The sequence below is a fragment of the Microtus oregoni genome, unplaced genomic scaffold, assembly GCF_018167655.1.
Source record: "Microtus oregoni isolate MIOR12 unplaced genomic scaffold, Mior012 000036F_ref0000092, whole genome shotgun sequence".
NCBI lineage: Eukaryota > Metazoa > Chordata > Mammalia > Rodentia > Cricetidae > Microtus > Microtus oregoni.
In genome coordinates, this window is record NW_024543095.1 from 21,340,516 (window position 1) to 21,356,448 (window position 15,933).

Genomic DNA, 15,933 nt, shown 5'->3' on the forward strand with positions numbered 1-15,933 from the left:
CACTTTCTCTGAACTCCTTCCCAGACTTGCAAGATCTTGTTCCATGACTTCTTCTGAAACCTACTCGCTTGACTTTGCCTTTGTAAATTCTCCCAGGATGGGACTCTTGCCTCCATCCTTCAAGATGTTATGGGGAATAAATATACCCTGGGTACCAGAGCCTCTGTGATGGACATGCTTACTCTGGGACAGATTTTTTGTTGTTGTTCCAGGCTTGATTGAATCATACTCTCATACAGGTGAAGACAGATCTGATGCTGTCAGTCAAGGCTGCCCTGTCAGCTCATATTCGTGGGGTATTAATCAAAGCTTATTTTAATTTAGTTGCACAGTGCAGTAATGCAAGCTGTTTTTTCAAGTCCCAAACATAAGAAACTCCAAAAATTGCCTTAATTTTTTTCTGATATAACTGTGGATTTTCTTAGGCTATCTTCTACAGTCTTTCTGCCCAGCAGATCACAACACATTTTATAAGAGTCTGAAGAAGACAGAACTTAAAAGGAAAATTTCATAAAACAAAAATTACAACATGATGGTGAATGTTCTTTGCATATTTTATATATCAGTGTATATGTTATAAACACATACATGCGGTTCCACTTGTATTTGCCTGTGTTTTAATGAACCTTGTTCTAGTGTCTATTGTATTTTGTTAAAACATAATTGTCTCTCAATTTTCTATGACTCATCAAACTTTTTCCTTTTTCTTCAAGTTACATTCTCAATGTTTTCCCCTAACTCAAGAATGAATCTCAATGCTTATTTATGAATTTGCTTCAAAATACATTTTACTTCCAGCACACACACACACACACACACACACACACACACACACACACGTATGGTTTCTTCTTCTTCTTCTTCTTCTTCTTCTTCTTCTTCTTCTTCTTTTTTTTTTTTGGACAGGGTTTTTCTGTAGCTTTGGATCCTGTCCTGGAACTCTCTCTGTAGACCAGGCTGACATCAAACTCACAGAGATCTGCCTGCCTCTGCCTTCTGAGTCCTGGGATTAAAGGTGTGCGCCGCCACCGCCTGGCTCCAACGTTCATACTTTTTAAATGTTACATTTTCCCTTTAAAGTTGAGAGAATTCATATAACAACTGCCTTTCAGAAATTTTAAATGTAGTGTTTTTGTTTTATTCATCAGCTTTGCATCTATTGTAAAAACATTTTCATCACAACCAGAAGGGGAAGGAGGAGACCTATCATCCACATAAAATCAGTTTTCTGCACTCTTTCACCCTTGGTAAGCACTAATCTAATGCTTCTCTCTTTGGATTTACCTATTCGGGACCTAGCATATAACCAAGAAACAAGTGAATTTTTAATTTAGCATAAACATTTTGAACCTCATCTACATTCTAGACTGCATCATTACTTCATCTAGGCTACTCTTTTTTATAGTTGAATACTATTTCATTACATAACTTTTCATGTTTTGTTTTCTTATTCATTGCTTTGTATAGTATTATAGTAGTGTTCTAAACACTTTTGTATAATGTATCTATTACAATGTCGAGAAGAATATAGTTAATGGTGGAATCTCTTGATCACAGGACAATTAAGCTTAAGGTTTTTGAGTTATGTCAAACGGTTTTATTTAGTTTACATGCCTATCTCCAGAGAGAGAGAGAGAGAGAGTTCTGCCTTCTATGCTGCCTTGCAGACAGCTACTATGGCCAGTCTTTGGCCATTATTGTCTGACTTTTGTATTGTAATAATGTGTATTGATTCTCTTGTTACTATTGCCTAATGTCTGACAAAAAGCAACTTATGGGAAGAGGATTTATTTCGGTTCGGGTTTCAGGAGAGATAGTTCATTATGGTCAGAAGGCATGGAAGCTGTGGTCACAGGAGACTTGCTTGTCAAATCTTGGTGGATCAGAAAGCAGAGAGAGGAAATGCCAGGACACAGCAGCGCTCTTCTCCCCCCCCCCCCCCTTTTTATTCAGTGTTGACCATATTCAGGCAGTGGTTGTCTTCAAAGCTAATCTTTCTGAAAAAAAAAAAATTCTTAAAGACATACCCAAAGGTGTGCCTCCCGAATGACCTCAGTGTCTCTGAACCTAATAAAGTTAACAATTGAAGCTAACCACCATAATAAACTTCCTTGTAAATAAGGAATGATTCACTGTGGTTTCGTTCACAGTCCCCTAATGAGTTAGGATGCCCAACAGTTTCCTTCTGCTTATTGGAGGAATTCCCATTTTGATTCTTCAGTCATTTAAAAAGTACTCTTTCCACATCCAATGGTGGCAGAGAACATCAAGGCAACAGTTTTCCGTGTGTGAGCAGAACCCACAGTAACTGTGTCTGCACACACGAGAATCAATATCCGCCTAAACTCAAGCCAGATACAATCCCGGCATGTTGGGGGTTTATCGCCATGAAGTCCATTGCTAGCTGAGGAGACATTGCATTTGGTAGCTTTTGTGAGGAGAGTCAGATCTCTTACTAACGTGACCTTTCCTAAGTTAACCGCTCAGCAGGACCAGCCCCCACACCCAAGACTAGTTGGGCAACACACACTGGACTCATGAGAAGAAGGGAGAGCAAGACTGAAGGTTGGCTGGGAAGGAATGGGAAGGTGAAGAGAATAATTGTGGAGATGTCTGGGGAGGGGAGATAAATATGTTCCAAATACATTGTATGAAATACTCAAAGGATTAATGAAAATAATAGAAGAGTGACTATTTAGTACCAAGTGGTCAACTTTGGAGTCATATACATACAAGTAATAATATACAGAGATCATATATATATATATATATATATATATAAAATTATAGCAAATGGGGGGGCAAGAGACCATGAACTTGAGATAGAGATAGATAGAGAAAGAGAGAGAGAGAAAGAGAGAAAGGGTGAGCGCAAAGGGGAGGATACCTTACATAAGATTGGCCAGAAGGAGGAAAGGAAAAGGAAAAAAATGATGTAATTATATTTTAATTTGAAAAAATTTTCCAAGGCTAATTTTTTTGAAACCAAAAGTTTGCCATTCAGTTGCATACCAGGCATCCAGCAAATGTGATATAAACCCTTGAGTACATTCAATCTTTTAAACATGTCAGAAACACTAAGACTTCATCAAGAGGTGGCTACTTCTGTTTGGCCTGGCGGTTTTCTAACATGGGGAGTACAGAAAGTCACGTAGCCCGCAGAGAAACTAGAGTGCAGATAGAGGGCACGTTCACAGAATCCAGCTGGATGCCAAAAAAAAAAAAAAAAAAAAAATCAAAGTCTTCCCTGTACATTTTATAAAATCCTGTAGGGAAAATCTGGTTGCGATCACTGCTAATTATCACACTGACTGGACTAGTAAGAGTGTAATGGTGCAGCTTAATCTCAAAGAAATTTGCTCTGTGAATAATTCAGTATGACAAAACCATGCCAATGGACTATGAAATGAGGGTATAATCTGCTAGAAAACAGTTTTGTCTATGCATATATCAAAACCAAGTTCTTAAAATATAGCAAATCAGTTGTGAAGATTGGTCCACCAATGGTTTGTGGGATGCCTAACATTGGGACCAGGGGCTGTCTCTGACTCTTTTATAAGCCTTTGGAACCCTACTCCTTTGTATTGGATGGCCTTGCCCAGCCTTAATACATGGGAAGGGGCTTAGTCTTATCTCAATTTGATAGGCTGTGTTTTGGTGATACTCATGGGAGAACTGCCCTTTCCTATACAGAAAGAGAGGAGTGGGTTGGGGGCTGAGACCAGAGGGGGATGGAGAAGGAACTGGGAGGGAAGGAGTGCGGGAACACTGCAGATGGAATGTAATAAAAGAATAAAATAAATGAATAAATTGCAAGTCTTTTTAGAAGCACTGCATTTAGAGAAAATACCATATATATGGAAAATTACAAAGCACTCTACTAGTATTCATAGACTAATTAACTAATAACTGAAGAATAAACATGTTCCAGTATGGTCCATGATGACTGTGTGAACATATGCCTCACTATGCCTTGGGTTTTGACATAGCATTTCTAGTGTGGGTCACCTGGTTACACTTGTTTTATCACTAACAGGTTACCTCCTAGTAATGATTATATTAGAACTTTTGAGATTGGCCCAGTGACTTCTAAACTTACCCTAACTTAAAATCTTCTGCTTCCTTTAATTAAAATCGTCAAGGGTGGAAGTCTTTGGGTTCTTTATACCCACTGAACCCAGTTCCTCACAGCTCACCAATTCTGACAGTTCCTCATCTAACTCCATCTGGGACAGCTGCGTGGCTCTCCAAATCTTTAGTTAAAATAACAACCTATGGCAGAAACATGGCCTCTTCATCCCTGAAAACAGTCCTGACGTTTCTGACACACGCTGAGGCATCTACAGATGTGTTCTGTTGCAGTTTGGATTTTGTTTTAAGTGTGTCCCTTAAAGGCCATATGATGGTTAGAAATTTGATTTCCACTGTGGTGTATTGGGACGAGGTAAATTCTCGAAGTGACAGAGTCTAGTGGAATGTCACTGGGGACACTTCTTTTGCGAAGGATTAATACAGTTCTTGTGGAACTTTGGCTAGATTCTATAAGAACAGATGCTCTCATATAGAACGGTTTCCTGTTTCACTCTGTGATAACTTCCTTTAACACACTTTCATCATGATGCTATGTGCCATCCTGTGATGTGGTCAGAAGGTTGTCACCGGAGATCAAATCAATGGAGTTGTCCAATGTGGATCCTTTCTGCAAGAAGCCCAGTATCAGATGCTTTATTATAGCAACATAAAATGGACCAAGATGTTGTCTGAATAAAGGAAATGATATATTCATTAGTACAGCCTCACTTCCTGTCTTGGTATAGCTGTTTATCCTTCCATCACCATCCATGGCTGTTCAAAGTTTGCTGATCTTTCAATACCCACTTTCTATTACGTAGCTTCATCTGAGCTATACTCTCTTATTGATTGATAGCGACAGGCCAAGCAATCAAAATAGATGGGATAGTAGATGAAATATGAGCCTTGTCCAAATTAAGCTTCCAGAACAATGTCTTGGAGCAACAGTAAGCAAGTGGACAGATACGTTACTATCTGACTATCATCACAGATGCTTAGGGAATTCAGCTTTAGCCTTGGAGAAGGCCACACAGTGACTTTCCACAGTGACTTCACACAGCACTCCTCCATACTTCTCAAGAGTGTGGCACGTGTCATTTATCTCATTTTGGAGGCAATGTCTCTTCTATTTCTTGAGTTCAAGATTTATTTTTGGAGGGTAGCTGCCTAGGTGTTCATCAGCAGATGAGTAGAAAATGTGGTACATACACAAAATAGAATTTATTCAGCCATAAAGAAAAAAAATGATGTTATAAAACTTACAGGAAAGTGGGTGGGTGGAAAACAAAAAGCAGAAAACATTACATTGATTGAGGTAATCCAGGCTCAGAAAAAATAAACGCCGTATCCCCATATCCTTTCTCATAAGCCAGTCTTAGCCTTTAACTGTTAAATATGTGTCTCTAAGTGAAAGTAAATCTAGATAAAGCCTCAGTAACTAGAAAAGGGTCCACGTGAGAAATAAAACTTTTAAAGAAGGGCAATGGGGAAGACAATAAAGCAGAGGTTAGAATACTCTCGGGGCTGCAACAGGGCAAAAAGAGACTTAGAGACAGAAGGGGATCTGGGAGAGAGGGAGACAGATAAGCATAAAGACATATGTACAAAAATCCCATGTGGGAGCCTGCTGTGTTGTAAGCCATTGACACACACACACACACACACACACACACACACACACACACACACACAGAGAGAGAGAGAGAGAGAGGGGGGGGGGAGAGGGAGAGGGAGGAAGGGAGACAGAGAGGCAGTATGTTCTTGTAAAAAATAGTGAATAATGCATATTTAAGTTTGTAATAATTAGGGCCACAAGGACAACTGAATCCACAGAAAGCCTGAAAAAGCTTGGGAAAGAGTAAAGCATGTTTTCTTGATAGTGACAATTTCTCGGATCTACTCTGCTTGCTAGAGGCAAGCAAGCGCCTCATCTGAGAGAGGCTTCCTGACTCAGCTTTAGCTGCAAAACCCTGCAGCTCATCAAGAGGTCCTGCCACGAAACACTTAAACTGTGTTGACGAAAAGCTGAACGCATGCTTTTCGGTTTTCAGCCATAGCAGGAAAAAAGCTGCGCCGTTTAAAAATGCCGGCTTTCTGGGCCATCCTGCCAGGGCAAACTCTGACTGTTTGAGGCAGGAGGGCCGGCTACCGAGAGAGGACTTGAGTGTTGTCTGTTGTAGCTCACTTGCTGGCAGGGACCTTGAAATGCCATACACAGTTGTTGCAGTAAACATGGCTACAGCCTGTATATCCGCCACGAGGCTGGAAAGCTAAGGAATGGACTGGATCCAGCCTGCAAAGCCACGCCTTTAATCCTACTGATATTGCTTGGTAAATTAAAGACTCGTGTGGTCAGAAAAAGAGAGATATACAGTAAAGAGAGATTCAAAGACAGAGAAAATTTCTGAATGGTTTACAGTGTGTTAAAAATATATGCAGACTAAAAGTTGAAGTTCTTGAAGTAAAAAACAAAAAAAGGAAGAGAGTTGTTATGTGTGTTAGCACACGCCTTTAATCCCAGTACCTAGAAGGCAGAGGCAAACAGATCTCTGTGAGTTCAAGGTGTAGTAGTGTACACCTTTAATCCCAATGCCTGGGAGGCAGAGACAGGCGGATCTCTGAGAGTTCAAAGACAGCCTGGTTTACAGAGTTACTTCAGGTCAAAGATACAGAGAACCTGTCTCAAAAAACAAAGAGTTAAAAGTAAAAATAAACTAAATAGAGGTTAAAACAAAGCTGCACAAAGATGCAAAATACACAGAGACTTTTGATACTGTATGCTATTATGCTCTCTTTGAATTGTTTAAATGCTGAGGAAGGAGCAACAGATGCTAAAAGATATTTATTGATAAATGCTGCTGAACTAATCCGACATAGATATTTTGATGCCTTAACTTTGAAATTTGGATCTAAGGACATGATGCTTTGGAAAGGAGTTTCTTATTTTGTTTTCACAGAGGATGAGACGCTGTTCATTTCTTCTATTCCAATTTGGTATGATGGACCACGCCCTCCTGAAGGGTTGGTGTGAACTCCTTCAAAAAATTGCTTCACTCAACTGCCAACTGAGATGAAACTAGCACACAGGTTATACCATAAAAGACCTAATTAACGACGCCCCCATTCAGCAGGAAGCAGTTTGGAGAGAAAAAACTGCACCCATGTTCCCAAATATGGTTTATAAACGTTCTTTTACATTTTAAGGGGGATATGATATAGGACTTTTCATGACAATGAGACACTCTGCTCCTGGCAGCACCAATCTACTTCAAGAGGAAGATGGGCATCGAAGAGGCTCGTTATGGAGTTTGATAGCCATTTGGGCAAGAAACTGCTCTTGCCTGGACTATTGCATAAACTGGACGCAGAGAACCCGCAGAGAGAGGACTACTGAACTTGATGATCTTTCGGGGTTCCTGATTCATGAGAGAGTCTGCGAGACATTCTTCAGGACAAGCAGATAGTGACTGCCTTTGGAATTTCCTGCTTTATGGAAATGTCTGCTGGATACCATGGGCCTGAAGGCTGAAGATGGATGCCCCAATGGTACAAAAGAACTTTGGGTGACTGTCCAGGCAGCGAGATGTCTTTGTCATTTCTAGAGTTTGAAGTTTCTTAGTTCTTGTTTACTTAGGTAATATATCTTTCTGGAGTCTTTGATGGAGTTAAGAATAGTTAGTTGTAGTTTTCCTTAGTTATGATAAAGATTATTGTAACTTTTACTTGATAACTGTTTTGTTATATGTAATTTTGCTATGTTAAAGCCTTTTTTTTTTTGTTTAAACCGAAAAAGGGGAAATGATGGAGGAAGGTCATTGGCTAATAAAGGCACTGCCCTGGCCCATTTTATTGGTTAGAGGATAGGAGGGAGGAGTAAACAGAACAAAATGCTGGGAGGAAGAGGAAGTGAGCGCAGAGACTCCACAGCTCTCTCGGGAGCAGACGCCTCAGAGAGAGACGCCATGCCCCGCTCCCGGGATGAAGCTCTGACCCAGGATGGACTAGGCTAGAATCTTCCCGGTAAGACCGGTTCTCACAGATTATTAGAGATGGGTTGATCAGGATGTGAGAATTAGCCAGTAAGGGCTAGGGCTAAAGGGCCAAGCAGTGCTTAAAAGAATACAGTGTCTGTGTAATTATTTCGGCCATAAGGTAGCAGGCGGCTGGGGTGTTGGGGACGCAGCCCCGCCGCCGCCCTTATTACTACATAAGTTAGTCAGAAAATGGCTAATTCTTGAGGCTCTGTAGGAATGAAGAACATTTAGAGCCTTCCTGTGTATGTGGTTGGGTATAGAGCCACAGGCTTGCCTGCGTTGACCAAGTTTGCCCTGAAATTCATTTGCCAATCTATTTGACCAGGAGTGATCTCATTAGGAGCTAAACTGTGTCAAAGTTATGCCCAATAACTAGTACTCTTTTAAACTAGTTAGGGATTAGAATCCAGCTATAATTTTGTCTAACAGAATGGGGAGTCACACCTTCCAGAAGACAAAGGGAAAATGAGAATTGTTTGACATCCCTCATTTCAGGAGGATTGGAAGGGGCACCCCATGTGCTTGTTTTCACTTCACGTCACTGAATGCAGAATAAGTTCAGAAACATTTCCTGGGAGATGCTGTCATTCAGACGGTTACATTTATAAGTGTGTCCCAAACCCCTAATATTCTTAATGGCACTGGGTTTAACCCACCCAATTCTCCAAGTCTCAGAACTCATTTATGGATTAAGAGTAAATCTTCATAAAGACAGAGGAAGGAAGAGGCAAGGAAAAAGAGGGGGAAATAATTTTGATCCTGGAATTCTTTTCTACGTGATGAATGTGCCTAGATTCCAAAGCTCTTTTTAGAGTGAGTCCATGGGCTTAGTCAAGGGTTCTAGATAGATTATTATACAGAACATTCCAGACAAGTGAATCTTCTGAGAAGAATATTTTTCTGGCCACAGCTACTGTTACTGTAGGTGATTAGATAGGCAACTGCTTAGAATGGTTGATCTAGAGAAACTGAGGCCAGCAGTAACTGGCCTTTTTCAAGCCAAGTAGTACTATCAACAGAAATAGTCTCCCTCTCTGCAAAGTAAGTTAGACAATGCTCTGGGGAGCACACAGATTTCTATTCAGAGGGGTTTAATTACTAGTGCCATAAGCAATAAGAGAAGGAAAGTACACAGGAAGAAAGGGCGGGCAAGGCCAATCACCGGGAACACCTTCCAGCTCACACTGGTAGATCGCAGGCTACAGTTTGTCTCCCCTCAGACCTTGAAGATTGGACTCCATATGCCAGATGGTTGAGTCCTAGGTTACAGGTGTGGTCTGTGTTTTATGAGCAGCTTTGGATTTGACCCTACTGAGAAGTGAGGGGACAAAAAAAGAACAGACAAAGACCCCTGCACGGAAGAACTGGTGCCCAGTGGCCTCTACTTGTTTTGATGGAGGACCAGCTACTGAAAACAGTCCTGAATCTAAGCCCCACTATTAAGTACATGACAAAAGGAGGGGCTAGCTAGTCTCAATAGGAAGTTGCTATCTCAGGTTGTAAACACACACGGGAAGAGGAAGCTGCAGTTGCCAGTCTTTACACGTACTAGCGAATCCTTAGTAAGCACTCTTACTTGCACACACAGTTAATAACCATACTCCGACAAGAGGAAGGCTCCGCCTGTTCTGAGCCTGACCTGTGTGAGAAAGGCTTTGCCAATTTCCCATGGGTCTGAGGCATTGGTCCTTGACATGGCTGTGCCTTTGTCAACAAAATACATTCACTCAGGGCATGGTCCCCTCTTTACAAATTCACTCAAGACTTCCTCGGGTATATGAGGATGATTAGCACGTATTTTCCTCGAGTTGAACCCTACCCTGGAATGCCAAGGACGCATGTAATTCATAGTATTTAAAAGTAATGTTAGTTTTACAGACCATTTCAAATGAAAGAAATCAACCCAGCTGTTCATTCTCGGCATCATTCTGTTTCCAAAGAGACAAACTGGAGCCGCCTGCCGTGTCACTGCCTCAGCTGAGGACACGAAAAATAAGCTTGTTCTGCCACACACATTTGGTGGCTTTAATGTTGGGGATACGCTGCCATAATTCAGTATTTCACACAGACACGAACGGGTGTCACTCCTCGGAACGGAAAACACTTGACCTGACAGCAGGAGGCAGCGGCTGTTCTCTCTGTGATCCGATTCATTCGGATAAAGGAGTAAAGGAACAGGAAGGCTCCCAAGAGCCACAGAATGTGCCATGTGAGGGACATTGCTATTCTTTCTCGCTTTCCTCTCATTAGCTGTCAGCGGCATAGAATCCAGAGCTGGAGTAATCCAAAGAACCAAAGGAGGGGTAAATGGCTCAGAGATCCCCAGCCTCGGCATAAACAAACAGCCACCAAGAAGAGACGCTTAGCCCTGTCTCTATCTTTTTCTCTCCCTCCTTCTCCTTCTGGTCATGTAGGTATGTCATGTGATGTGACAAAAAAAGCTTAGGATAAGGTGAATGAAGCCATCACACAGCTGTTACTGTGGAGGGTGGGGCAGCAGGGCCTCTGCACAGGGCCTTGGCCTTTGTTTCTCTTGGGGAAGAAGTCATGACAGCCACACTGAACAGTAGGACTTCCAGAGATTTTACTTTCTGAGCTTCGTGGCCAGAAACATTCCATTGAACTTGATTTAGTTTCCTTTATGCCACAGGAATAGCTGTCATTCACTAGACCAACAGGGCTTATCACTGTGGAACTGTGTTCTTATTATCACAAAATACAGCCACATTTAAGTTTTCCTTTTCGTTAGATACCAATGCCAAAGAAACATACTGTCTGCATTGCAAGTTGGTGCCTTTTAAATTCTCTCTTTGTCTTAAGAAATGGAAGTTGCTTTTCCTTCTATAAGCATTATCTCCAGAACTTCTTGAATGTTCATGTGTGTCGGGAATAGTTACAGGCATGCTATCTGATTGAAAGCCAGTGATAAAAGCAGAGACAAGCACTATCACTTCTATCTCCACACAAAGGCAACATCATACGGAAATTATGTAACTGCTGCACATTCTCAGATCCTGATAAGAGAAGATGTGGGTATGAACCCTTTGGCCTTAGCCTCCGCAGCCCATGCTCTTAGCCACATCATGGTTCTGCCTATTGTGACCCATTGGCTTAGCAAAAAGCATATTTATAGCTTATCTTCCTAATGTTCTTATTTCTGAAGACATTGTGCAGTTCAGATGCAGGGCCCAGAGGCTCCTGAGATGGAACTGAACTGAGAACCTTCTTCTTGAGGTCTAGATTTTATGGTATCAGAAGGCATTATGCAAGCTTTCAAAGGAGGCAGGCAGCCAACAGGCCTGGAGTTATGAGGCCCATGAACTATAACAACAACCAGCATGGCATTGTAATTCAAAGTGTGTAATAGTGACAAGCATACCTTGGTGCTAACCAACAGCTCTTGAATCGGACTGAACAAGAGGGAAACTATGTTTGGTACTGACAACCTAATCAACTACCCCGGCTAGTGAAGTCAACTACCCAGGGTTAGTGAAGTCATCTAGGGCTAGTGAAATCAACCATCTAGGGCTAGTGAATTCAACTATCCAGAGCTAGTGAAGTCAACTACCCAGACTAGTGTAGTCAACTACCCAGGGCTAGTGAAATCAACTACCCAGGGCTAGTGAAGTTAACTATCCAGGGCTAGTGAAGTCAACTACCCAGGCTAATGAAGTCAACCACCCAAGGCTAGTGAAGTCAACTACCCAAGGTTAGTGAAGTCAACTACCGAGGCTAGGGAAGCCAACTACCCAGGGCTAGTGAAGTCAACTACCCAAGGTTAGTGAAGTTAACTACCCAGGGCTAGTGAAGTCAACTACCCAGGGCTAGTGAAGTTAACTACCCAGGCTGGTGAAGTCAACTACCCAGGGTTAGTGAAGCCAACTAACCACCCAGAGTTAGTGAAATCAACTACTCAGGGTTAGTTGGAACATAACCTACCACTTTGCTAAACCACCATCTCCCCTGACTACAGTCGTTTTACTCCCAAATAACTGTAGTGCTTACCCCTCAGGGAGGAAACTTCACTGCCACAGACAGGAAGACCCTTACAGAAAACCACAACCAATCAAAATGTACCAAGGGACTCAGCTCCAATCTGCAAAACAACTGTTTCTCCTAAGGCTCAGGGAAGAGAGGGCAGAAAGACCCAAAGAGTTTGCTGTGAGATTATGCTCCTGGGGATGTCAGAAGCTTTCATATAAAGCCTCACCCACATTACTGCCTAAACAGGAGCCGAACAAGGATGGTTAGAAACATGCTGAAGTGGATGGGGAAAGCCCGCGGGGTCTGATTTTATTTGAAATCTTATTTTTAATATGTGAGGTGGCTAAGGTAGGAAATTATGGTTTGTAGAACACCAAGATCGCAAACCAACTCTGTTTGCTCATCTGCAAAGGAGTCCCCTTAGCATCATTCTAACAGGTTCTTTAGTCCCTCATCAACTCTGCGGCTGCTGGTCCCTGTTCCCCATCATGAGCCAGGAAAGGCAGCACTGTAGAGAGCAGGCAGCATTAAGGGGCCCAGGATTTAGTTTCTGCTCACTGCTTCTACTTAAGTTATTTTCTTTGCAATTATTTGTTTATTCATTTGTGTGTGTGTGTGTGTGTGTGTTGTGTGTGTGTGTGTGTGTGTGTGTGTGTGTGACAGCGTGCATGATACATGTAGAAGGAAAAGAATAACTCGCATCAGGCAGTTCTTTCCTTCTACTACGTGGGGCCCAGCGATACAAAGCAGTCTTGTGCTTTTATCTGCTGAGTCATCTCCTTGCTATTACTTTTATTATTTGGACAAAGAAGGCACTGGTATATAGAACTGACCTTTAAAGAAGAGATAGGGATCTCTCCGGGAAAACATCCCGATTCTCACAGTCTCCAGGCTCCTCAATGTGCCTCCACTGGACACCCTCTGAGTTGTCAAATGTGCCTTGTCAGAGGTACATTGCAGACCCCAATGAAATGTTCCTAATAGGTTCTGACCTAAAGCTTCAGTTCTTCTATTCAAGCTCACTGGTCCACAGCATGCCTCCTGTGACCAGGGGATGTCCTGATTCCAGGCCCAGGTCTCCCTCTAGAGGATATCATCATATTTTCTTCATTTATTGTAACCAAGTTCAAGGAGCTCCAATAGAGTCTCTGGGACCCAGGTGTGCTTCTATTTCCTCTTAGTTCTTACTGGAGGAAAATCCATAGAGAGTAAGTGGATTAGTTCTCCCAGGGTTGGCCACAGATACGCACATTAGCATACAATAACTTTGCTTTAGCTTTAGTACTGAACTGAGTATTGCAGCCTCAGGGCTATGGAATGGTTAATGTCCACAAACAGCAAGAAACATAGGTTTTGAAGAATTTCCTTAGCTTCTTTTGTTGAGTCATTCACTCTGAACTGAAGAATTTTCAACGTATTTTTCCTTAACTGAAAGATGGCAGTCTCCAAATGACCTGAATTCAGTATTATTTGTAATAAAAAAGTAACTCTAGAATGTTTAAGTCTACATGTCAAATCACCATCTGTATATATGAGCAGAGTCCTAAGGCTTCAGAAACTTGGCCTTTGTATGTATATGGGCCCTTGCTTATGAGACTTTGATCTTTTCAATGCTGGTGATGATATAGACTTCCTGATAAGGGTTGGTTTATCAGATAATCAGGTTTCTCCTCCAGAAGTGCATTTGTTTCAAGTTAGAGGGTAAAACCAAACAAACTACCCTGACAACTAACATAGTCAGATTTGGCACCATCCTGGTACCCATCACATTATATAGACAGTCAGATATTGTGTCTGCCTGGAAGAACAGTCTTGCCTGGACCTCACTCCCTTCAAGCCATGACGCTACCCGACCAAAGGCAAAACTCACCCATGTTGTTGGGAGATGGTGCAATTGAGGTCTAAGCACTTTGACTAGGTTACACAATCTTCCTAAGAAGGCAAGAGCCCCTACCCCCAGGCCAGTCATATGACTTTGCATTTGTGGAAATGGAGTGGCCGCTGAGTTTGCCAGGGCCGCACAGATGGTAAATACTCACCAAACGAAAGTGTTCCTAGCTTAGTATGATGATATTTTGATGTGACTTGTGCCAAAGTCACATTACATCATCGGGAAAGGTTTTGTTTCACATCAACAGAATTTCCAGGAACTCCTAGAGAGACTCCGGAGCAGTGAGCTTTGGGCACTCAGCGTTCGTCGGGTAGGAAGCAGTCCCAGCTGCCAGTTGTTAGTTTTAATCTCTAGGCTCAACCCTTCTCACTTCAAAGGCCTCGTGCATATACTGTGGCATGGAACAAAATCCTCACATCTCCTCTGGTCTAGGGTGTTGGAGTTTCACTCCTTTGGGTCTATGTGACAAACAAATCAAGCCAAATTGAAAGCCTGTGCCCCATGATCATTGCTGCAATGGATGAAACTCTCTTTCAATAAGCCGACAAGAGGTAATGGCAGGCTCCTTGTTTCCGCTCAGGTAGTGTGACTTTATTCTCCTTAAATACATCTCTGGTTGAGGTTCAAATAGGAGCACTCACTTCCCTAGTGGGGGAAATAAGCTTTCAAATGAGTTCTCCAGGATTTGTAGCTTGGAGTTCTAATAAAAATACTGTCTCCACTTTTTGTGTGTATACTGTTCTGGACTCTGGGGAGGGAGCAAGCGGAACAAAGTCCTCTTGGACATGTTCTTCTAGTGGCCTTACAGTAACACCTCACTGTGGTGCACTGTGGATTTGTTAGTTAATAATTAACACTGAAGTTCTACCTTTGGAGGAGGCAGGTGTCTTACATGTCCATGGCTGAGAACCAGCATTTTAGGCAGGTCAAGTGATCAGAGTAGTCCCAGGATCTGCCCGAGACCAGTCCATGGACGGTTCTGGAGAGAGATGGGTGGCTGAGAACTTATCTCTATTTCGCTGCTCATTTCTCTCCAGAATCCCTGAAATAGAATGAGTGTTTCCAACCATGTCACTGATACATCAAATACCTGGGTTGAAAGGTACCCCAGAGCTCAAAGCAATATGCCTTTAACAGTGTGCTGCCCTGGATGGCATCAGACTCCATTTGATATATATCTGGTGTTATTGAAGGGCCCTGGAGTGTGAAACTTATCCTGGATCTCAAAGGCTTAGTGTGAGAAAGGGAATGGCAAATATCTCATTCATATCTACACTGTTACATATCAAATTGACAGTTGGGTGACATTTAAATGAATAAAATAATCAAAAGCTCAGGAGATAGCTCAGTCGAGTGCCTGGTGCACAAGCCTGAGGCTTGCGCTCAGATCAGCAGCATCCGCTGTAAACCCAGGCACATGCCTTCGATCCTATGGCTAGGGAACTGGGGAGGATGCCTGGGGCTTGTTGACTAGGTAGTCTGGCTGAATTGGCCCAGGTTCAGTGAGAGACCTTGTCTCAAGAAAACAAACAAGCCGGGCGGTGGTGGCACACGCCTTTAATCAGCACTCCGGAGGCAGAGGCAGGTGGATCTCTGGGAGTTCGAGGCCAGCCTGGTCTATAAGAGCTAGTTCCAGGACGGGCACCAAAGCTACAGAGAAACCCTGTCTTGAAAAACCAAAAAAAAAAAAAAGAAAAAGAAAAAAAAAGAAAACAAACAAACAAAACAAGGACCAATACCTTATCCTTAAAATAAACAAGTACATGCTACTGACAGTAAACCATCTAACTGGAATGGAAAATCCAGAACCATCCTGAAAGGTGTAACTCAGTCACCCAGAGAGGAGGCACCCATAAACTTGCTGAAGCCTCAGCTTACCCAGAGAAGGCAACTTTTTTTTTTTTATCAGATTCTGGGAGGTGCTGATGCTGCTCAGGGCTCCTAGGCTTTGAC

General features: G+C 42.3%; 1 protein-coding gene across 11 annotated transcripts in view; it reads right to left on the minus strand.

The window, feature by feature from the left end:
* Window positions 1-15,933, minus strand: part of Prlr (prolactin receptor) — a 174,133-nt gene that overhangs the window by 109,696 nt on the left and 48,504 nt on the right. The gene's annotated exons all lie outside the window — the stretch shown is intronic.